The 6,702-nt window shown below is 35.8% G+C and overlaps 1 pseudogene; it reads left to right on the top strand.

The window, feature by feature from the left end:
* Positions 1-6,047: 6,047 nt before the first annotated feature.
* Positions 6,048-6,311, top strand: LOC144308567 (small nuclear ribonucleoprotein G pseudogene; annotated as a pseudogene).
* The last annotated feature ends 391 nt before the right edge of the window (positions 6,312-6,702 follow it).

Here is a 6,702-nt window from a genome sequence, read left to right as displayed (position 1 = left end):
ATAGTTTATTTTTGCTTTTATTTCCCTTGCCTCGGGAGACCTATCTAGAAAAATGTTGCTACAGCCAATGTCAGAGAGATTATTGCCAGACTGAAAGCTTTTCCTCCACAGTGAGAAAGAAGAAAGGATGCCTACCCTTATACCTTAATAGTCAACTTTGTACTGAAGGTTCTATCCAGGGAAATTAGGCAAGAATATGAAAAAAAAAACACCATCTAGATTGGAAGGGAAAAAATAAAACTATTCTTATTCACAGATGACATGAGATTATATAAAAAAAACTATAGAATACACACACACAGACTTAGAGTAAGAATTCAGTGAGCTTGCAAGATATAAGATCAAATGCATATCAATTGTATTTCTTTTTTTTAAGATTCCTTTATTTTAGAGAGAGACCGTGCATCTGTGTGTGTGGTGGGGAGAGGCAGTGGGAGAGGGAGAAGGAGAGAAGCAGACTCCCTGCTGAGCACAGAGCCTGAGACAAGACTTGATCTCATGAACCTGAGATCATGACCTGAGCCAAAATCAAGAGTTGGATACTTAACCAGGAGCCCTGAGTTGTATTTATATAAACTAGCAAGGTATAAAAAAAAAAATTAAGTAATTTCCATCTGCAATAGCATCAACAAACCAAAATCTTTAGTAGTATTTTAAAAAATTACAAGCCTTGTACATATACATTTACAAAATATTATTGACAGAAATTAAAGAAAACCTAAATAATGACATCCTGTGTTCATGGATTGGAAGACTTAATATTGCTAAAATGGTAATCCTCTTCTACGTGATCTGCAGATTCAATCTGATTATGTAAATCCTAATTGGTATTTTTGTAGAGATTGGCAAGCTGGTCCTAAAATGCTTGTGGAAATTTCAGGGGCCTAGAATAGCTTAAAAATCTTGAAAAAGAAGAACAGAGTAGAAGGACTCACACTTTCCAGTTTCAGCTACAAAGCCACAGGAATCAAGCCAGTGCAGTGTTGGCATAAGACAGACCTATACATCAATGAGAAGTAATTTAAAATATAGATGTAAACATCAACAACTATGGTCAGTGGATTTTTCTTTCTCAAGAAGCTTAACAAGACAATTTGATGTGGATACAAGCACCTTTTCAGTTATTTTAGTGCCATTTGTTGACAAGTCACATGCAAAAGAATGAGTTTGGACTGCTGCCTTATATCATATACAAAAATTAAGTCAAAATGAACCACAAACCTAAGTATAAGCCAAAACTATTAAACCCTTAAAAGAAAACGTAGCTATAAACCTTCATGACCTTGGATATGGCCATGCTTTTTTAGATAGGACACTCAAATTACAAGCAACCAAAAAAAAAATTTGACTTCATCAAAATTGGGAAATTTTGTGCATGAAAGCACATGATCAAGAAAGTGAAAAGACAGCCCACATAATGGGAGGAAATACTTACAAATCTTACATATCTGATAAGGGTCTAGCATCCAGAATATATAAATAATTTTTACAACTCCGCAATAAAAATAACTCAGATAAAAATGGGCAAAAGGGAACCTGGCTGGCTCAAATTAGTAGAGCATGCAACTCTTGATCTTGGTGCTGTGAGTTTTATTCCCACAGATATGGGGATTACTTTAAAAAAATGAGCAAAAGACTTAAGAGAGTGATCCAATGAAGCTATGAAAATGGCCTAAATAAGCAGAAATGTGCAACATTATTCATCATTGTGCAGCATTATTAGTCATTGAGGCAATACCAATCAAAACCACACGAGAGACCACTTCACACCCACTAGATGAATATTATTTTTTAAAATTAAAAATTTTAAAAAGTGTTAGCGTGAGTGTCAAAAAATTAGAAACCTCTTGCATTGCTAGTGGGAATGTAAAATGGTGTACCCACTTTGGAAAACAGTTCTGCAGTTCATCAAAAGGTTGAAAGAGATATCACGATATCCAGCAATTTCACACCTAGGTGTAGTCCCCAGAGAATTGAAAACATGTTTACAAAATAACTACTACATGAATATTCATAGAAACATTATCATGATAGATAAATTGTGCTCAGCAACTAATGAATCAATAAACAAATATGGCACATCCATATAATGGAATATTATTCAGCCATAGGAAGGAATTGATGACTGATGCATGCAACAACATAGATGAGCCTTGAAAGTATGATGCTAAGGTTAAAAAAGAAAAAGCCAGAGCTAAAAGACCACATGTAGTATGACTCCATTTATATGGAATGCTCAGAATATGCAGAATGCATATGGACAATAAGTAGAGTAGCACATGCCAGTGCCTGGGGGAGAAGGTATGAGAATTGATTCTTTATAAGGTGTCTTTTAAATGTGATAAAATGTTATAGAATGGTTGTGGTTTTGCATAATCTTGCAAATACACTAAATACTACTGAATTCTATGTTTTAAAATGTTGATAATGGGTGAGGAGCCTACTTTAAAAAAGAGTAGAGACTTCCTTTGTGGCACCTGGCTGGTTTAGTCGGTAGAGCGTCCAACTCTTGATATCGGGGTTGTGAGTTCCAGCCCAACACTAGTGTAGAGATTAATTACTTTTTTAAAAGTATTAAAACGTTGAATTTTATGGTATATAAATATCTCCGTAATAAAAAGAACCTCCAAACTATTTCCCAGAGTGTCTGTAACATTTTGCATTCTTATCAGTTGCTCCCTATCTTTGTCAGCACTGATATTTTCAGTATATTTATATAAATCTAGCTATTCTAATGGGCAGGTAATCTCACTGTGATTTCAATTTTCATCTCCCCAAAGGAGATGAATATTCTTTCCTGCTTTGTCAAAGATTAGTTGACCATATAGTTGTGGGATAGTTTGGTACCGGCACTAGAACAGACACATAGATCAATGGAACAGAATAGATAACCCAGAAATGGACCTACAACTGCATTTTTGTTCTTTTAACAATGTGTTTCACAGAAGAAAAGATGTTAATTTTGATGATGCTCAATTTATCAGTTTTTCCTTTTATGGATTGTGTTTTTGGTTTCAAGTCTTAAGAACTCTTCGCTTAACCTGAGTTGTGGTGATTATCCCCCATTCTTTTTTCTAAACTTTTTTAGCCTTACATTTTATATTTATACGTATGATTCATTTTGAATTAATTTTTGTATGAAATATGAGATGTCAAGTTTCATTTTTTACATATGGGCTTCCCACAAGATTCTTAGAAAGGACTAGCCCGCCTCCATTGAATTGCTTTTGCACCTTTGTCAAAATGTCACAGCCATTTTTTGTGGCTTGGTTTCCAGGTCCTTTTTTGTTATATTCATCTATGTGTCTATTTTTTTTGCTAATACTACAATGTTTTGCTTTCTGTAGCTTAAATTCTCTCTCTTAAAACAGGGTAATACAGCTCTTCCCACTTTCTTCTTTTTCCAAAATTATTTTATCTACTCTAGGTCACTTTACCTTTTCATATAAAATTTAGAATCATTTTTTCTAAATCCGTAAAAATACTGTTGGATATATTTTTAAAAGTAAGCCCTCACTCAACATGGGGTTCAGACTCATACTCAGGGAACAAGAGTTGCATGCTCTACCAGCTGAGCACACCAAGCACCCCTCTTGTTGGGATTTTGATTGGAATCCTTTTCAGTCTATAGATCAATTTTGAGAGAGTGGACATATTTACTATTTTGAGTCTTCAAATCCATTAAAAACAGTATCTTTTTGTTTTATGTAGTTTTTCTTTTATTTTTCATCAATGTTTTTTAGTATTCAGCATACCGATCCAGTACCTGTTTTCTTAGATTAACTCAAAAGATGGAAACACTAAGCTATTATTGTAAATGATATTAAAAAAATTCACTTCTCAATTATGCATTGGCTGTATATAGCTGTTGAAATAAATGACTTTTATATGTTGGCCTTGTAACCTGTGACCTTGTTATGCTTGTTAATTCTAGGGATCATGCTGAGATCTGAACATAGATATTAGTCTGATGGGTACAGATATAAAGATGACATGTATTGCTATAGTCCTCTGCATGGTATAAAGGTCCTCAGCATAGTAAGAAAGGCAAGTGTGAAAGCTCTTCTCTCAAGTAACAGTGAGCCACCTCTGTAGGCTTAGAGGGTTTTAGAAAATCTAGAGCTTCAAGATTCTCAAATGCATTTATGCAAAAATCACTATCTCATATTCCAGTTTTCAACCATTTTAGGGCTCTGACTTCACCCAGGATACTTGTCGAGTATGAGAATCCATTCAACATTTTCTGAAATTCTGCTACTCGAACAATTAAGCCTTGGGTCTGAGCTTTAGCTCCGTCAAACCTGTGGTAGCAAGAGATAGAAGTTTCTTTAAACACTGCTAAGGAGCCCTCTAACTTAGACTTTGCTTTGAATTGATGGTTAATTGAACTGAATGTTATTTTTTTTTCTCTTCAAGGCCTCACTGGTACTCAAAAATGGCCAACTAGTTTTACAGTTATTATTATTATTACCATTTCCTTGTCTTTGCTTAAATGCCATAGATATTGCACAGGTCAGTAAATTCCCTTTTACCTGTATCTCACTTCAGTTCGCCACAGTGAATAACAACTTTTGATAGTACTATCAAAACATTCCAGGGGCACCTGGGTGGCTCAGTTGGTTAAGCATTTGCCTTTGGATCAGGTCATGATCCCGGGGTCCTGGGATCAAGCCCCACATGAGGCTCCCAGCTCAGTGGGGAGCCTGCTTCTCCCTCTCCCTCTGCCTGCCACTCCCCCTGCTTGTTGTGTTCTCTGTCAAATGAATAAATAAAATCCTTAAAAAAAAAAAAAACATTCCAGAGAATACCAATACCTAACCTCCAAGTAGTGATTTGCCAGCCAGCTGTGAGTAACCAAATTCCATATCTCCATTCTTAGGCTTCCTAGGCACACTTATGTTACCAATTGTCTAAGCATGTGTTTCTTAGAAGAGAGCATGGGAAGGTTATTCTTGTGCAAATGGTTTAATGATTGAATGCTTTCAGAACGTACTGGGAGTTCAGTGAGGGAATCAGGTTAGGGTAAGGAGTGAAGTGGATAGCAAAGTTGTGAGTTTAGCTGAAGACTAGCTTCAACTGTATCCCAATGGGAGCTCTCAGAGGGAAATGGCATCAGAGCTGTGTTGCCTTGTGGCAAGAGGGTAACCACTATATCATTGTGTCAGTAGTCCATTGTATGGATATATCACAATGGATAAATATCACATTTATCCATTAATGAAATGATAAACACTGGATTGCTCTCACTTTTTGGCTATTAAGAATAAAACTATTTCAAATAAAGCTGTAATCAACATTTATATACTAGTCTTTGTATATATCTAAGCTTTCATTTGCCTGAGTGAGTACCTAGGACCAGGATAGCTGGGTCATATCATGTTTGTTTGAAGTTTTGAAAAAATGAAATGTAGTTCTCAAAGTAGTCATACATCCCATTTGTCACTTTCAACAGCAATATTTGAGAGATCTAGTTACTCCACATAATTGCCATCTCTTGGTCTTAGGAATATAAAATTGGTAAAATTATAATTTCAGCCATTTTAATTGCTTATCCTCATGGGCAAACTATCATGCCTTTAGTAAACTCAGTTCTCAGTTTAGTTCTTTAATCCAAAAATGCAAATGGCTTTTAGTTTGTGTGAGGTACAGGTGGTTCAGGATTCATCCAGAACCTTGAGTTTAAAACCATTATTATGGTTTTCCCTTCTCTAGTACTCTCTCTTCCTGGACCTCTGCCATCCAGCAACCTGGTGTTCTCAGGCTCATTTCCCTGCTTCTTCCTTACAAAAGTGTTTTATTTTGGTGTTTTATTCAGTCCACCTACCCTCAGGGCACAGCGTGTGTCTGTCTGTATGCACAGATGTATACATACACACACCCAACAACTTCCCTTCTTGCCAATCACATCAAGTTTTGACTCCCCTCCAAAATCTGCATGCCCATGTCAAATCCCCAGAGCACTATTTGTTTTAGAAATAATTATAGTAGTAGTTATTTTAAAAATAATTCATCCAGGGGGGCATCTGTGAGCTCGCTGAGTTGATGCCATGAGCAAGGCTCACCCTCCCAAGTTGAAAAAAATTTATGGACAAGAAATTATCATTGAAATTAAATGGTGACAGACATGTCCAAGGAATATTGCAAGGATTCGATCCGTTCATCAATCTTGTGATAGATGAATGTGTGGAGATGTCAACTAGCGGGCAACAGAACAATATTGGAATGGTGGTAATACGAGGGAATGGCATCATCATGTTAGAAGCCTTGGAATGAGTATAAACAATGGGCATGTTTATCAGAAGAGGAAAACTGCTTCCGCATGTCCCCTGTCCATGGTACCTGTTTTACTACAATATAAAAATCAGGTCACCTGCATTTTCATGTTGAACTTTTTTATTAAATAAACTTTTATAATAGTCAGAAATAATAATAATTCATCCAGGGTTTATCAATATTATTTCTAGGAGGATTTGTTTCTTAGAAGACCACTCTTTCATACCAGATGTGAAACCTAACCTGGTGTACTTCTTATTTACTCAATTGCTTTTCTCTCTGAATGCCATTAACTTCAGTAGTATTCAAAAGTACTAAAAATATCATTCTTTTGGTCACAGTTGCTGACTAGTTAAAGGATCAGATCTTGCATTTGATCCCTTAGCAAAGTACATTCCTAGCATAAACAAACTTTACGTTCATTCCCCT

This window comes from Canis aureus, chromosome X (genome assembly GCF_053574225.1).
Source record: "Canis aureus isolate CA01 chromosome X, VMU_Caureus_v.1.0, whole genome shotgun sequence".
Classification (NCBI taxonomy): domain Eukaryota; kingdom Metazoa; phylum Chordata; class Mammalia; order Carnivora; family Canidae; genus Canis; species Canis aureus.
Note: the sequence above shows the minus strand (reverse complement) of the source record. Positions and strands in the feature narration are given on the sequence as shown.